At 42.7% G+C, this 17,496-nt stretch overlaps 1 protein-coding gene across 5 annotated transcripts in view; it reads right to left on the bottom strand.

Moving 5' to 3' along the window:
* The window catches only part of TMCO4 (transmembrane and coiled-coil domains 4), a 231,302-nt gene that overhangs the window by 40,881 nt on the left and 172,925 nt on the right, over positions 1–17,496 (bottom strand). The gene's annotated exons all lie outside the window — the stretch shown is intronic.

Raw genomic sequence — 17,496 nt, 5'->3', positions numbered from 1 at the left:
TACTTTGTTGCAATAATTTAATCGCAACTTTGTCTTTTTCGCAAAACACCCTTTTGCTAAAATGGATCTCAATGGTCACTTCCTGAATGATGTCATTTTGAAAACAGGGATCATCCAGTTTTTAAAGCATCTTGCTGTAACACCTATCAAAATAACAGCAATGTTGTGGGGGGGGGGGGGGGGGCATTTTTCCTGGACACTGTGTGTGTGTATGTATGTATGTATCTATATATATACACTCACACACATACATACACATGTGTGAACATAGGTGCATAAATGCAAGTATTCTGCTTACACACTATTCTACAAAAAGACACCTAAATGTGACGGTATGTAGTCTGAAGGGTGGCAAAAGGATGGGAAAAGGCTGGGCGAACTGCATTTTTCAGGAATCTAGGTATGTCCACTTACAGTGCCCTGTACATTATGTATTTAGCACCTACTTTTCTTAATAGAATAGACACCAAATAGGTATTTTCTTGCTACCTAACAATAGGCGTCATAAGAACATAAGCGTTGTCAGGTTCATCAAGCTGTGTATCCCAGAAAAATAAAATCTCTTTTAACCCCTGCTACTCCTTTTACCACATTCTTTGGTAACAAGCTGCAGAGTTTAATTACACGTTGAGTGAAGAAATATTTTCTCCGGTTTGTTTTAAATTTACTACTTAGTAGCTTGATTGTGTATCCCCTAGTCCTAGCATTTTGGAAAGAGTAAACACGATTCACGCCTACTCGTTCCACTTCAGTATTTTATAGACCTCTATCGTATCACGCCTCAGCCGTCTCTTCTCCGAGCTGAAGATCTCTAGCCCAGTGGTTCCCAAACCTGGTCCTGGAGGCACCAAGGCCAGTCAGGGTTTTAGAATATCCACAATGAATATTCATGAGAGAGATTTGCATGCAGTGGAGGCAGTGCATGCAAATCTCTCTCATCTGCCTTTTCAGTTATGAGAGGAATGAGCAAGGCTGTGAGATTTAGTGCAGAAAGATGGGGAGGGAAATTGTTTGAAGAACCTGGAGGGATTAGGAGGCAACTGAAAGAGGGCTATGGAAAAGATGAGACAAAAGGAAGGCATCTTTGAAGGACATGAGAGAAGCTGGAAACTGGGGAAATAAATGGGAGAATGGGAGTCTGGATACAAGAAAGGGACTAGAGATGGAGAGAGGACAGGAGAGAAGGTAGATGAGGCTGAGAAGTGGATGAAATACAGAGGGTGTAAATGGGGGACTAGAAAGTGGAAGAAGGATGCGGGTGAGCAGGAGGCTAGGGAAGGAATGAGAAAGATGGGGAATGGGAGGACTAGCGAAGCAGAAGTAGGAAATGAAAAGCTGGCAAGTAGTGGAAGGTGAAAAGAGGGAGCCTAAAGACTGGAGTGGGGAGGAGGGGAAATGAAAAGGAAGATGAGAGAAATGAAAAAAAAGTTGATACAGAAAGAGTGATGTCTTTAGGAATGAAATAGTAGAAGGCATTGAGAGAGAAGAAACAAAAAATGGAAATGAGATCTTAGGGGAAAAATAAAAACAAGCTCAGGAAAACCCAACAATAGTAAACAGAGCCCAGGACCAACACAACCGGAAAAAAGAGATACCAAAAATTTGCGGTTTTCTGTTTTGTTCAGTACAGGAAGAAATGCATTTCTGTTTGCCTTATTAGTGTTCTGCTGCTCACAGAATTAGGTTTTTTTTTGGGGGGGGGGGGAGGGGCAGGTCTATTTCACTTTTTGTCTGTGTATCTGTTTCTAATTTGCAATCTGTTTACTAGGTTTAGTAGGAGTGTTGCATGGGGACAGAAATCTTACCCATCCCCGCCCGTCCCTGCTGGACTCTTACCCACCCCCACAAGAATTTAAAGGTAAATTAAATAAAATTCTGGTCAGCTCTCTGTCTCTCTCTGGATTTGAGCCACAGCACTGCAGGCAAGGAAAGAACGGACATTGGAACACTCTGGTGGGCACATGTAAGATTTGTCTGTGATTCACTGGCACTGTGTGCTCAGAGGTCACCACATGCACGCGCCAGTAGGTCAGGTGACATCTGATGCTCGTGCCTGAGTTTATCTTGTTGGCAGACTGGATGGAGCGTTCAGGTCTTTATCTGCCATCATTTACTATATGTTACTATGTTACTATATGTCAGAACTGAGGTCTGTGCATCAGCCTGGGAGCAAAGAGGATTAATAGTAACATAGTAAGTGACGGCAAATAAAGACATGAATGGTCCATCCAGTCTGCCCAATAGTCACATTCATTATCAATTTGTGATTAAATCGAGTGTGATATTATATACTTGATTATGGTCTTTCTTTGGCGTTTCTGGGACATAGATCATAGAAGTCTATCGGCCCTATCCTTATGTTCCAACTGCTGGAGTTGCCGTTGAAGCCCACTCCAGTCTATTCGTCTTCTCATTTGTGGGACACAGACCGTAAAAGTCTGTCCAGCACTGTCCTCATGTTCCAGCCCCTGAAGTTGCTGTCTAAGCCCTTTCCAGCCCATCCTAAACCAGATTGCCATATATGAGACACAGACCATACAAGTCTGCCCGGTATCGGCCCTAATCCCCCCTAGCCAGAGTTGTCATCTAACCGTCTCTCGACACATTTATTTATTTATAGCATTTGTATCCCACATTATCCCACCTTTTTGCAGGCTCAATGTGGCTTACAATTCATCGTGGATGCTGAACATAGAAAAGAATATACTTTTGGTTTTACAACAGGTATTGGTGCATGGTGGATAGATACATGGTAATGGAAGTAGAAACATCCACACACATGCAGCCATTTAAGGTTAGGGTTTTTTTTATAATTTCCATTTTCTAATTAGAGATCCTCTGTGTTCATCCCACACCTTTTTGAATTCCGTCATCATTTGTGTCTCTACCACCTCCTTAATGGAAGACTTTCCACATTTGTGCTGTTAAAGCGAGGAGGAGGAGGAGACAGCACTCAAAGAACTTGGTACTCGGTTGATGAGAGGCTGGCGCAGGTGCAGCTTACACTTCCACGGGAATCTCGCAGGAACTGTTTCTGTCCCCGCGGGCACCCTGCAGAACTGCTTCCACCCCCTGCAGGAACCCTGTTCAGGTCTGTACTAGGTACTATGGGGCCCTTTAACAAAACGATGGTAAGCCCAAAATGGGCTTACTGCATGCTAACCTGGAACTACAGCCGGCAACAGTTCTGCCTTGAGTGTGTGTCATTTCCGGTGTGCTGGAAATTTTTTACATTTTATAGCGTGACGCTAACCCGGTGATAATCAGGCATCACCGCATGTTGCCCATTTCCCACATAAGTACATAAGCATCGCCATGCTGGGACAGACCAAGGGTCCATCGAGCCCAGCGCCCTGTCACCGACAGCGGCCAAAAGAACAAGCAATTTGTCCCGCCCTTCCTAGAAATACCGTATTATTCCCTCGTCCATTCAATAACATTCTATGACCTTTTCCTCCAGGAAGCCGTCCAATCCTTTTTTGAAGTCCGCTAAGTTAACCACCTTTTCCGGCAACGAATTCCAGAGTCTTAACTACGCGTTGAGTGAAGAAAGATTTCCTCCGATTCGTTCTAAATTTACTACACTGCAGCTTCATCGCATGCCCCCTTGCCCTAGTATTTTTGGAAAGCGTAAACAGACGCTCCACATCGACCCGTTCCATTCCACTCATTATCTTATAGACCTCTATCATATCTCCCCTCATCCGCCTTTTCTCCAAGCTGAAGAGCCCCAGCCTCTTCAGCCAAGTGCTCTCCTCCGCATGGACATTTTTTAAATGGGCTTTTTACCTGCTGCAGTAAAAAGGGCCCTGGCACAGGGGAAAAAACGGCCTCCACTGCTACCGCAGAGCTCTTTTTCCCCACAGCTTGGTAAAAGGACCCCTATATTTGCTATACCACTTTTCACAATAACGACAACAAAGAGTGATGGTCTGTATGTTCTATATGTAACTGAGCTGAAGGATTCTTTTCAATATGTAGGTTTATGTGAAGGAATCAGTGGTGTGCTGGTAAATTTTTAACAACAGGCTCTCTCCTTGGTCCACCTCTGCGCCCCCCCCCCCCCCCCCGTCCACCTTGCACCCCCCCAAAAAAAAAGAAATTTGCAGAGCTGGCTATATCCGGGGAGAGTGTGCTATCAAACAATCCTTACATCCAAATTTACCTTCTTTTAATGTAAAAAAAAAAAAAATCCTTTATCCTCCATCTTTTAAGACACTGCCTACCTGCTGGATAGTGATGGCACAAGGAAAGCTAACTCAAAATAACCTGGCTATTCCTTAGCTAGGCCGTAGTATTACCATATTGAAAATGTGACCATACCAAGCCACAAAACATCCTTTTATGGTAGATAGTGTTCACAATGAGCTCCTTTTATTACCGACCAGACAGAGATAAGAGTTTTCAGTTTTGGCACAGTATAAGTTATCACAAGAACAAAATATAAGAAAACCAATATGGGCTGCATTAGGGGCTTATATAGCCAATTTATGTAAAAACAAAAGAAAGCTGCATGAAACAAAATTCATGCAGATTTCTTTTGTTTATACATAAATTGGCTATATAAGCCCCTAATGCAGCCCATATTGGTTTTCTTATATTTTGTTCTTGTGATAACCTATACTGTGCCAAAACTGAAAACTCTTTATCTCTGTCTGGTCGGTAATAAAACCACTTCCCCCTGAAACATGTTCAAAACAGAATAATCCATTTATGTATCTAAAAGGTAAACTTCTACAAAACAGATGAAGACCTGATTCCATGTGTGCCCCAAATGAGAGGAGAGTTTAATTCTACTTCCATTTAATTTCAATATTCCATCAATTTTATAGATTACAACAACAGTTAAGACGAACCCAGCAGGAAACAGGATATCCTCACTGACATTTGGCCATGCATGCCCATTGCCATTGTCCTCTTTCTCCCATCCAGAGTAGTGCTCTATCTTGCCCGGGCCCCCCTTCCTTTTCACACTTTATGATCCCCCCCCCCCCCCCCCCCGGGCCCAGCTGCAGCTTGCTGCTCTTGTCATAGAAGCACTAGCAGCAGAAAATAGAATGAAGAATGTTTTTAAAAGTTAATTTAAATAAATAAATATGAGATCGCTCTGGAATGGAAGTGATTCACAGTGAAGATCCAAGATTCTTCTGCGACGATAGAAGACTGGTGGCCAGCAGCGGCAGGGGTGTAAGGAGACAGAGACACGGAGACGGAGTGCACTAGCAGTGCAGGAAGCAGAAGGCGCCAAACATCTGCAGGACTCAGGACGCAGCCGTTACCCAAGTAAGAGAAGGGCGCACTCACTGGCGCGCAGGGTGCCGCAGGGGGAGGAAGCCGGCGTCGTGACGTTATGGATCATCATCATCATGGGCGGGACTCGAAGACCGGAGAGGCGGGGAGAGAGCGAAAGCAGCTACAGAGGGAGGAAGCGGCACTGGCAGAGGCGGAGAGAGTTCGAATCAAAACCGCTGGGAGGAGACAAGTGAGCGGAGGCAGGTCAACATAAGGTGCGCGCCGGTGCAGCACAGATGGAGCAGAAGTTAGGACCCCCCCCCCCATATTGGTTTGTGCTTTCACCCGGGGCGGTCCGCCCCCACTGGAACCAGCCCAATGCAGTACGAGGAGGCCTCCCACGTAGGGAAAAAAAAACTTTCCCGTCCCTGCTGACAACAACCGGCTCGCAAAACTGCTCAAAAATTAACAACCGGCTCTGCAGAGCCGGTGCGAGCCGGCTCCAGCACACCACTGGAAGGAATCCATAGCAGTCTGTCGTATTCTCCTTTCCCAGCAAAAGGGTGTGTTGGTGTTGTACAATATTTGCAATGCAAACTTTCTATAGGTAGGGTTGGTGCAGGTTTCAGTTCTTGGACTCGGTGCTGATGTGGTACGATAAGTTTCTGAGTGTCTACCTGTAAGGTTTGCTTTACCCTTCACTATCAATTAAAATGTTCTAGTACGTATTGTGTTGTCATTGCAAGTAGTGTACTATGCCATACCTTGTATTGTTATTTGAATATTTTACTGCTCTAATTGCCTCCTGCTCATGTTTGATCTATTCTTACTGTACACCGCCTTGAGTGAATTCCTTCAAAAAGGCGGTAAATAAATCCTAATAAATAATAAAGGTTCTATGTTATCTCAAACAGTTTTCTAGCAATGGCGGAGAGGTGTGGTAGCCATGTTAGTCCACTCTTAAAGGTTATCAATAGAAATCAAACAAAATAAAACATGGAAAAGAAAATAAGATGATACCTTTTTTATTGGACATAACTTAATACATTTCTTGATTAGCTTTCGAAGGTTTCCCTTCTTCGTCAGATCGGAAATAAGCAAATGTGCTAGCTGACAGTGTATATAAGTGAAAACATTCAAGCATTACTATGACAGTCTGACAGGGTGGGAGGAGGGGGGTGGGTAGGAAGTATGCATGGGGACATCAAAGCATATCATTGATATTCTAACAGAATGGGTGTTGGTAGGTGAGAGGAGGGTAATAAACAGAGAAATAAACAGAGAAATACAGCTTTATGTTTTATAATGAGTTAGAAAACCCAGATCCTTATTAAGTCCTGTTTGTTGGGTGTCAAAATATTCAATCATTCTTATTTCAAAGGTCTTACGTTCCTGTATTGTTTTAAAATTACCTTTCAGTATTCTTACTGTAAAATCACTGGTGCAGTGTTCTAGTCTTGTGAAGTGTTGGCCCACAGGGGTGGGGGCCTGACTGGCACCGGCTATTTTCATGTGATGTCTGTGCAGATTGAATCTTGTCTTAAGCATCTGGCCTGTTTCTCCAATATAGCATCCTTCGTTACATTTTTTATACTGAATGATATATAGCAGATTGGAAGATGAGCATGTAAAATAGTCCTTTATGTTGAATATTTTTCCTTTGTGAATGACTGTGGGGTCTTGTGAAATGTTTTGGCATAGTTTGCAGCTGGCTGTGTTACACGGAAACGTGCCCTTTTCTTTATATATACTATCTGCTACCACATTTGCTTATTTCCGATCTGATGAAGAAGGGCAACCTTCGAAAGCTAATCAAGAAATGTATTAAGTTATGTCCAATAAAAAAGGTATCATCTTATTTTCCTTTCCATGTTTTATTTTGTTTGATTTCTATTGATAACCTAGCAATGGTGGGAATTTGAGCTGCTGTGAATGACAGGACATCAGAATTTGAATTGTTTTGTATAGTGAGTTGTAAACTGAAACATCCTATTTCTGTTCCACACTTATTGTTGGGGACGTTTTATTGGTTGGTATGGGAATGTTCCATGTGAATGAATAATTATCCTCTACTGGCAATTTTCCATTCACTGGTGAACACAAACATGACTAAAGTCACCAGACTTTAGGCATGTTTTTCTCAGAGACAATCACAATTAGTCTGTCCACATATATTATTAGCATATTTGTGGGCCAAGTTAGGGGAGGAGTGAGGGCAAGCCACAACATTATCCAGACAGCGGAAATATTCCGCTTTTATCCAGATAAGTTACACATTTAGCAGGCACAGTCACCACACCGCAGCCTATATGGATTAAGTTAAACACTGGAACCAGCACTTAATTTTCAACACATTTGCATGCCTCGCATCTCATTGCTATATAGCCTGTGGCACTTTGAACTGACGTATGTTGTGGTGTGCATGATTTTGCTGTTTAACACATGAACATAAGGAAAGAAGTGTTGTTGCATTGGGGCAGACCAAAGGTCCATCAAGCCCAGCATCCTGTTTCCAACAGTGGCCAATCCAGGTCACAAGTACCTGGCAGACACCCAAAGTGTAGCAACATTCCATATAGAACACCAAAGAGTAACAAGATTCTATTCAGAATCCCAAGTACATAAGTATTGCCACACTGGGACAGACCAAATGTCCATCAAGCCCAGCATCCTGTTTCCAACAGTGGCCAATCCAGGTTACAAGTACCTAGCAAGATCTTAGACAGTAAAATAGATTTTATGCTGCTTATAAGTTTAATTACACATTGAGTGAAGAAATAATTTCTCAATTTTTTAAAGAATTTACTACATAATAGCTTCATTGCGTGCCCCCTAGTCCTCGTATTTTTGGAAACAGTAAACAAGCGATTCACGTCCACCTGTTCTACTCCACTCATTATTTTATAGACCTCTATCCTATCTCCCCTCACTGTCTCTTCTCCAAGCTGAAGAGCCCTAGCACTTTCTTTATAGGGAAGTCGTCCCACCCCCTTTAACATTTTCATTGCCCTTCTCTGTACCTTTTCTAATTCCACTATATCTTTTTTGAGATGCGGTGGCTAGAATTGCACACAGTATTCAAGGTGTGGTCACACAATGAAACAATACAAAGGCAATATAACATTCTCATTTTTGCTTTCCATTCCTTTCCTAATAATACCTATTTGCTTTCTTAGCACCACTGCACACCGAGCAGAGGGTTTCAAAGTATGATCGACGATGACACCTAGATGATCCTTCTCTTGGTCAGTGACTCCTAATGTTAGGAGGCAAATATCATGCATTGCTCCCCAAAGCATGTTAGTAAACTACTCCCCTTAGAGGTTTGAGCACAGACCCAGGAGTCAAAGAAAGTTCTATGTCCTCGACCAAGCTGGCTTCTGACTTGCTGTGTAATTGATGGGTAAAAGGAAAGAGCACAACATTTTAAAAGCAAATACATTTTGGTTGAATATGCTGCCAAAGAACATACATTATATGATTTTTCGAAAGTTGTTAAAAACGTGGTTATTCCAGAAGTTTCTACTATGTTGAATTATGATAATTTTATGGATTCAATATTAGGTAGGTTTTAGGGTCTGTCCCATTCTTTGTAAGCTAGAGAACATAAGTTATGTGTCTAAATGTTTGACCTTTTAAAAGCTGTTAATAACTTGTTTTTTTTAGAAGTTTGTATCATATATTATGTATGCTCTAGGGTTTGCCCTATTCTTGTTTGTAAGTCGCACTGAACTCAATTTTGGGTAAATGACACCTACAGTGCCAATTGTAATGTCTTATAATATTTGATTGTTATACTAATATCTTGCTTTATCATTTTCAAGCTACCCAAGATCTTTCTGTAACACTAAATGTTTATTTCTTATATATCTCCACCATTCATGACGTATTGTAAGCCACATTGAGCCTGCAAAGAGGTGGGAAAATGTGGGACACAAATGCAATAAATAAATAAAATAAATAAATGTAATTTTTCTATCCAAAATATATCTGCCTTACCTAATGCCTTTCAAATATTATATGGCATGACACCACATTACGCCCTTAATAACTATTCCCCTACACAACATAACCTCTGGTTCTAAGGACTACCTGAGACTTCATCTTTCAGATCGCAAGACAGTGTGCTATAAGTCCGTTCAATCCGCAGACTTTAGATACCAAGGTGCTAAGTGGTATCTAAATGGCAATCAAGGGTCAGCCTGATTACTTGGTATTTCGCAAAAGACTGAAAACTTTCTTCTTTCAGAGGTTTTCACCCATTGATGGAGGGTGTTAGATTGTAACTGGCCATCAATGGTTTATTATTTAGTTCTTATTTATATCTTATTTGTGCTACTCTGCTCTTACTTGATATTTTCCTTATGGTACTGTAAACCTTGCCTGTTGTTTTATTTATTGTAAGCCACACTGAACTCGACTATGTTCAGGATAATGTGGGGTATAAATGTCAAAATACATAAATAAAATAAATAATGAAGCACCATTCAAGAGATATATTTTCATGAGTGCATAGAAGGGGTATTGGAGGTGTTTTATGATCAAGTTAACTGCTTAATAATGAGATGGAATTGGTCTTTCTTTTCAAATATTGTAGTTCCTTTTCCCAATAGTGTACGTTTTATTTATATTGTAAACTGCTTAGGACTAGCAGTTAGTTAAGACGGTATGACAAATTCTTATTAAATAAATATGTTCTTTTCCATTTTAGGTGTTTACTTTATGTGCATCTAGGCACTCGATTAGAAGAAAGACGTCTTATTGATGGTGGGGTTGACAAATCTTAAGCTTGTTTATTTTCCTGTTTGGAGGAGTGATTTCAATCACCTAAGCCTCCAACTTCTCCTACATAGGCACACAACTACTGGAATGCTTTACCCGAATCCGTAAAATCAACTCAGAACTATCTAAATTTCAGAAAATTATTGAAGACCATCCTATTCAAGAAGGCTTTCTTTCCAGACTCAACCTAACCTACCCATTCCTGGTCTCAGCAAGATTCACGGACCTTATTACCTTGTAACCTTGTATTATCTTCTGCTACCTTCGTTGTCTAAATGATACCTATTTATTACCTTTCTTTTACACTTCTTAAATGTACTTTTCTGTACTGTAGTCTTCCCTGCGGTTCTATGTAAGCCACATTGAGCCTACATCTAGTGGGAAAATGTGGGGTATAAATATATTAAATAAATAATATATGTTTCCACCTATATTAACAGCTGATTTTGGCAAGCTTTAGTTTCTTGGTCTTCTCTCCCTTATTTTGAGGGGTTGGGTTTTCGGGATTGCCCTGGCACAGAGAGATTTGCATGCTAAGGAGGTAGCAAGCATGCAGGTCATTGTCATGCATGTTCACTGGGGATGTGCTGGTGGCAGTGGGCCACAGGTGGTCCTGAGTGGGCCGGGGCCCACCCACTTAGGGCTCAGGCCCACCCAACAGTAGCAGTAGCTGGTGGGGATCCCAAGCTCTGCCAGCTGAAGACTTCCCCCTGATGGTAACAAAAACGTTACTCTCCACAATACTGGCACCCGTGCATGCTCAGTTTTCAGCGTATGCGTGCTGCAGACTGCCAAGGTGGAAAGAAGCATTTTTCTGCCAGCTGTTTTGGTGGTGGTGGTGGTGGGGGGAGAATACTTGGTGCCCACCCAATTCTTGCCTAGGCCCACCCAAAATCTGTTGTCTAGCTACACCCCTGGCTGGTGGCCCTCGAGGACTGGGAGTGAAGACAAAGGGCTTTAGTTCCATAGAGAAACTAAGAAAGAGTCAGCTGAAAAACAATTTTGCTTTTCTTTAAAAATATAGAACTTTTGAGTTTTTGCTCCTAGTTCTAATACTGGTCACACATCCAAACTGTGCTCTTTTCAGGGACTATTCCCCTGAGGCAGGCATATTCTTAACTCAGCATGTGGCTGTGGTCAAAAAAGCAAACAGAATGCCAGAAGTAATTCAGAAAGGATGGAATAATAAAACAGAAGATATTATTAAGCCTTTCTATAGCTCCAAGGTGCAACTACATCTTGAACACCGTGTACAGTTCTGGTTGCTCCATTTCAACAAATATAATAGAACTAGGAAAAGTACAGAGAACAACAAAAATAATAAAGGGGATAGAATGCCTTCAAATGAAGAAAGGCTGAAAAGATTAGGTCTTGAAAAAGAGACAATACAGAACTGGAAAAGGAGATCAAAATGATTAAAGGGATGAAGCGATTTTCACTTGATGAAAGTCTACTGGATAGGGCTCTTCAGCTTGCAGAAGAGACGAGGAGAGATATGACAGATGTCTATAAAATCCTGAATGGAGTGAAACTAGTAAACAGGAATTGATTGCTTGCTCTTTCCTAGGAGTATATTTAAAACAAACAAGAGAAACATTTTTCACTCATGTATAGTCAACCTCTGGAACTCATTGCCAGATCAAGTAGTAAATGCAGTTAATGTAGTTGGGTTTTAAAAACGTTTGGACAAATTCCTGGGGGAAAAGTCCATAAACCACTATTAAGGTAGACCTGAGGAAAGTCACTGCGTATCCCTGAGGTTAAGCAGCATGGAATCTTGCTACTTTTTGGGACTGTGCCAGGTGACCTGGACTGGCTACTGTTGGAAACAGGATACTAAGCTAGATGGACTCTTGGTCTGACCCAGTAGGGCAACTCTTATGTGCTTATGGCTGTGCTGAGCAAATGAAACAGTGGAGGTGACAAAGGACAGTAGCAGAATTTCTGCTGACTCGACACAGGCTGTGTTTTGGCTAAAGTGCCTGCATCAAGAATCTGAATGTGACACATCAAGATGAACGCCAAGTGGCAATACACTTAGAGGGGCATAATCGAAAGGGACGCTAGCACATTTGCTTATTTCCGATCTGGCGAAGAAGGGCAACCTTCGAAAGCTAATCAAGAAATGTATTACGTCCAATAAAAAAGGTATCATCTTATCCATGTTTTATTTTGTTTGATTTCTATTGATAATCCAAAGAAAGAGAAAGAACAGTTCCAAGAAAGGAATAAAAAGGGTGACTGTATACTTCAATGGATGTGCCCATTGCTTTTTTTTCTAGCAAAAAAATGTGCCAATTACAAGCAGACCGGTACTTAAAGGGCAGGGTAACCACTAGGAGCGACCCCCAAAACATCTATGCCCTCTGCAACAGCTCACACAGTCTAAGAAAAGACAGCACTACAAATATTACAGCAGTCCTTGGAACACACGCCTGAAACGAGAACAGGCGACTCCTGCAAATCCCTACACAGAAACTACACGTCTGAAAATTAATTCACTTTGGTCACATATTGATTGAATTTCAGCTTTTATATTCCGCTTTTACCAACAGAGTTCTGAGCAGATTACTATAAATTAAAAGAACATAAATAGAACATAGAAATAGCTTCACCAAACAAAGCCTCAAATGATTATAGATTGGAAACAGAAATGTGCAGACAAGAAATGAACTGGAAGCCTCAAGAAGCTGACTTCTGCTATCAGTACAACACTGGAGAAATAGAAACAGAAATGCATTTCCTCCTCTACCATGGGAAATACAAAGATATCAGAGATGTTGCACGTTCAGATTCCCAAAGCTGGCATATTCAAATCACAAAACCGAACTGAAACATGTTCCTACCTTTACTGTCTGGACAGCTCAGCCTGTTGCCCACGTTTTCCACATTTTGCAGGGGCTGAGCAATTATGTGCTGGCTATTGCATGCACTTCCGTGTTCTCCCATGGGCCAACTAGGATTGGCTGAAGACACTGCTTCTTACCCAGTGCATGCTGGGCACGGATTGGCACTGTTCTATAACACGGTGCGTATTTTAAGGAAACGCCCCAAACCCGCCCACGCCCCTCCCATTATTATGTCACCTTTGCAGATCTGAACGGAAACACTTAAGAGGGTCTTTTACTAAGGCGTGCTCACGTTTTTGGCGTGTGCTAAACGTTAGAGACACCAATGGATCCTAAGGAGCTTAGCCGAGATTGGGTGGCAGAGCCAGCCGGTGGTGGGAGGCAAGGATAGTGCTGGGCAGACTTATACGGTCTGTGCCAGAGCCAGTGGTGGGAGGCGGGGCTGGTGGTTGGGAGGCGGGGATAGTGCTGGGCAGACTTATACAGTCTGTGCCAGAGCCAGTGGTGGGAGGCGGGGCTGGTGGTTGGGAGGCGGGGATAGTGCTGGGCAGACTTATACGGTCTGTGCCCTGAAGAGGACAGGTACAAATCAAAGTAGGGTATACACAAAAAGTAGCACATATGAGTTTGTCTTGTTGGGCAGACTGGATGGACCATGCAGGTCTTTTTCTGCTGTCATTTACTATGTTACTATGTAATGCATTCCTATGTGTGTCTCTAACGTTTAGTGTGCCAATTTTAGCGCGTGCCAAAAACGTGAGCACGCCTTAGTAAAAGACCCTCTGAGACACTATTCCATAAATGGGTGCAAAAGTGTGTTTTTTTTTGGCAGATCTGCCGTTTCTGTCCCGTTTTGGCACCTTGCATCCATTAGAATGTTTTCCCACACCAAACACTTGGCGCAAAAGTAGCGCCTAACATTCAACGCCATATAACCTAACTCCCTAATTTCTCCCTTACGAGACTTGGAGACTGGGCGTCTAAATGGCAGATGACGTTTAATGTGAGCAAGTGCAAAGTGATGCATGTGGGAAAGGTTGCACGTTAGGAGTCACGGACCAAGAAAGGGATCTAGGTGTCGTCCTTGATGATACATTGAAACCTTCTGCTCATTGTGCTGCTGCAGCTAAGAAAGCAAATAGAATGTTAGGTATTATTAGGAAAGGAATGGAAAACAAAAATGAGGATGTTATAATGCCTTTGTATCGCTCCATGGTGCGACTGCACCTCGAATATTGTGTTCAATTCTGGTCGCCGCATCTCAAAAAAGATATTGTGGAATTAGAAAAGGTGCAGAGAAGGGCGACGAAAATGAAAAAGGGGATGGGACGACTTCCCTATGAGGAAAGGCTAAAGCAGCTAGGGCTCTTCAGCTTGGAGAAAAGGCGGCTGAGAGGAGATATGATAGAGGTCTATAAAATAATGAGTGGAGTTGAACGGGTAGATGTGAAAAATACTAGGACCAGGGGGCATGCGATGAAGCTACAATGTAGTAAATTTAAAACGAATCGGAGAAAATGTTTCTTCACTCAACGTGTAATTAAACTCTGGAATTTGTTGCCAGAGAATGTGGTAAAGGCGGTTAGCTTAGCAGAGTTTAAAAAAGGTTTGGCCGGCTTCCTAAAGGAAAAGTCCATAGACCGTTATTAAATGGACTTGGGGAAAATCCACTATTTCTGGGATAAGAAGTATAAAATGTTTTGTACATTTTTGGGATCTTGCCGAGTATTTGTGATCTGGATTGGCCACTGTTGGAAACAGGATGCTGGGCTCGATGGACCTTTGGTCTTTCCCAGTATGGCAATACTTATGTACTTATGTATAGTGCAGGAATGTCCACTCTTCATCTCCTTGACAAGTCTCCCCCCCCCCCCCCCCCAAAAAAAAATAAATATTTTTTAGCACCCAGATTAGCGCTAATTTGACAGTTATTGCAGGATGCCCGAGATTGCCCTGCGGTATGCCATTTTAAGCTACGTTAACGTAATAGTTAAGTTTAAGACACAAGCTCTCTTGTGATATTCACATTTACCAGTGGCCAAAGTTTCTAGAGCCAAGTCAGTGTCCTATCGCTGGGCGATATTTGAAGAACCTTTTTTCTGAAGAACTGTATTGCACATTGTCATATGGATTTAACATCTAGGACACTGACTTGGCTCTAGAAACTTTGGCCACTGGTAAATGTGAATATCACCAGAGAGCTTGTGTCTTAAACTTAACTATTACAAATATCCATAAACAAAGTGCCCATTAGTGATTTCTATTCTAGAGTGTTCAAGTCTCATGGTCTTACCCTGGCACTAATTGAATTGAAATGTATTATGTAGGATGTATGAGAGTTAGAATGAACGAGTGTTGAAAGAAGGTGCATGAAGATACAAAAACATCAGTATATTTGTTATATTGAAGAGTATACATAGTATATCAATAAAGTGAATAGTGCATCATATTTAAATGTTTAGCAGTCACGTGATTGAAAGTTAGATAATGAATTTGCATGAGACAGACCTACATGCCTACAACCTCCACTGTATAGGAATCTCTCTCAGGTATATTTGTTATCACAATATATGATGACTAAATATTTCCAAATTTACTGTAAATTTTATTAAATATTATTATATATACTAGAAATATATCTTATCACATATGAAATCCTCATACCAAATTTCACAAACAAATAGTCTCACAAATCACTACAAATCACTGTGGGGTTACTCTGGTAGTTGATAAATAGCCACATATTAATGTTCCTCCAACGGGCAAATTTCTTCCAGATAATGGGAAAAAGTCTCAAAAGCAGGATATACATATGTCTACACACTATGAAACTCCAAAATGCAACTCACTGTTATCTTTACTGTTAATAAAAGCAGTCATGAATATCACTGCAGATCATCATTCCATACTTTCCTTGCTTTAAACTCTCTGTCCAGAGATCCCTACTGCGAATCCCAGCAAGTGCACAGTCTTAATAGTGTATATGCAGCGATCACACATTCTCTACAGGACCTGCTTCGCTATTTGCTTCATCAGGAGACAGTGATAAAATCGACAAAACATCTACATCTCAATACTAATATTCATACCGTCATACAAAATTTAAAAAGATACTAATCTACTATAATAAAACTCACCCTCAACGTTCTTAGGACACTGACGTCAGTGAAGCCAAGCCCTGACTTCCTTCAAAAAGGTTCGAAGGTTCGTGGTGGTGAAGCCACCAAAATCGCTCCGGGCCCCGCCCTCGAGGGCGGAGCAATGGCAGAACGAAGGCGTTGGCAGATCGCTCCGGGCCCCGCCCTCGCATCAAATGTCATGACGTTGGGGGTGGAGCAATGGCAGAACAACGAAGGGGTTGGCCACGGAGGGAGGGAGGGAGGGGTGTTGGCGACGAAAACCTTGCTAGCGCCCGTTTCATTTGCTCTGAAACGGGCCTCTTTTACTAGTCTGAAATAAGACCCGACTGGCATACCTGCTGCAGACTCACACTGTGTTTGGAATATGCTGTTCTAAGACGCCTAGACATGCGCAGTTACTCAAGATGAAATACAGTGCCCAAAGGAATTAGCAGTTTGCTATTCGCCAATCCCAGATGAGACATACTGAGGAGTAGAGGAGTAGCCTCAGGGCTGCCGAGAGACTGGGCCGGGCCCGGAACAAGGCCGCCCCTGGGGCCCCGCGCCCACCGCTGCCCCCCCGAGGTTGCTGCTCCCCCCTCCACCCGCCCCCCTCCGGGCCAGGCCCCCTGCATTGAAATCACAGCGCCTCTCACCTCCATGTGAAAGCGCTGCAGGTAGCAGGGCAGCAGATCGCCTCCCTTCGGGCCTCCTTCCCTCCCTGTGTCCCGCCCTCGCGGAAGTTACGTCGGATGAGGGAGGGAAGGAGGCCTGAAGGGAGGCGATCTGCTGCCCTGCTGCCTGCAGTGCTTTCACACGGAGGTGAGAGGCGCTGTGATTTCAATGCAGGGGGCCTGGACGATGGAGGGTGTGTGGGCCGGGTGGCCCGGGGAATTTTGTCTCCCCTGCCCCCCCTCTCAGCAGCCCTGAGTAGCCTAATGGTTAGTGCAGTGGGTTGCGGATCTGGGAAACCGGGTTTGATTCCTGATGCTGCCTAACGGTCAGCAGTGGGTTGAGATCCTGGAGAACTGAGTTCAATTCCCTCTGCAGCTCTGTGACCCTTGCAAGTCACTTAGCCCTCCATTGCACCAGGTACAATATAATACTAGATTGTGAGGCCATTAGGGATAGTACCAGTACCCGAAACAGAAAACTGTAAACCACTTAAGGTCTAGACGGTATAAAAATACCGAAAATAAATAAAGCCTCATAGCACCACAGCCCAAAAGATATGGCAGGAGGGAACTGCTACCACTTTGGAATTCTGCAGGTGGCAGTAGAGAGCACCACAGCCGTGCCCGGAACATTGCTAACAGAAACCTGCCGTTTTTGAACAGACTGTACTGCTTTTTATCAGGAGGCACTGCAACCTTTTAAGCTTTTGCACACAATGAGCTGAGAAGAAGCAGTTGCCAATCAAATGCACTTTAACAGCTTCCAGAAGTTCTAGCCATTTAAAAGGACAGTTCCAAAATTACATGGCAGAAATCAGGCTCGAATGACAGCTGCACTGC

This window comes from Microcaecilia unicolor, chromosome 13, assembly GCF_901765095.1.
Source record: "Microcaecilia unicolor chromosome 13, aMicUni1.1, whole genome shotgun sequence".
In the NCBI taxonomy this organism is placed as follows: domain Eukaryota; kingdom Metazoa; phylum Chordata; class Amphibia; order Gymnophiona; family Siphonopidae; genus Microcaecilia; species Microcaecilia unicolor.
Note: the sequence above shows the minus strand (reverse complement) of the source record. Positions and strands in the feature narration are given on the sequence as shown.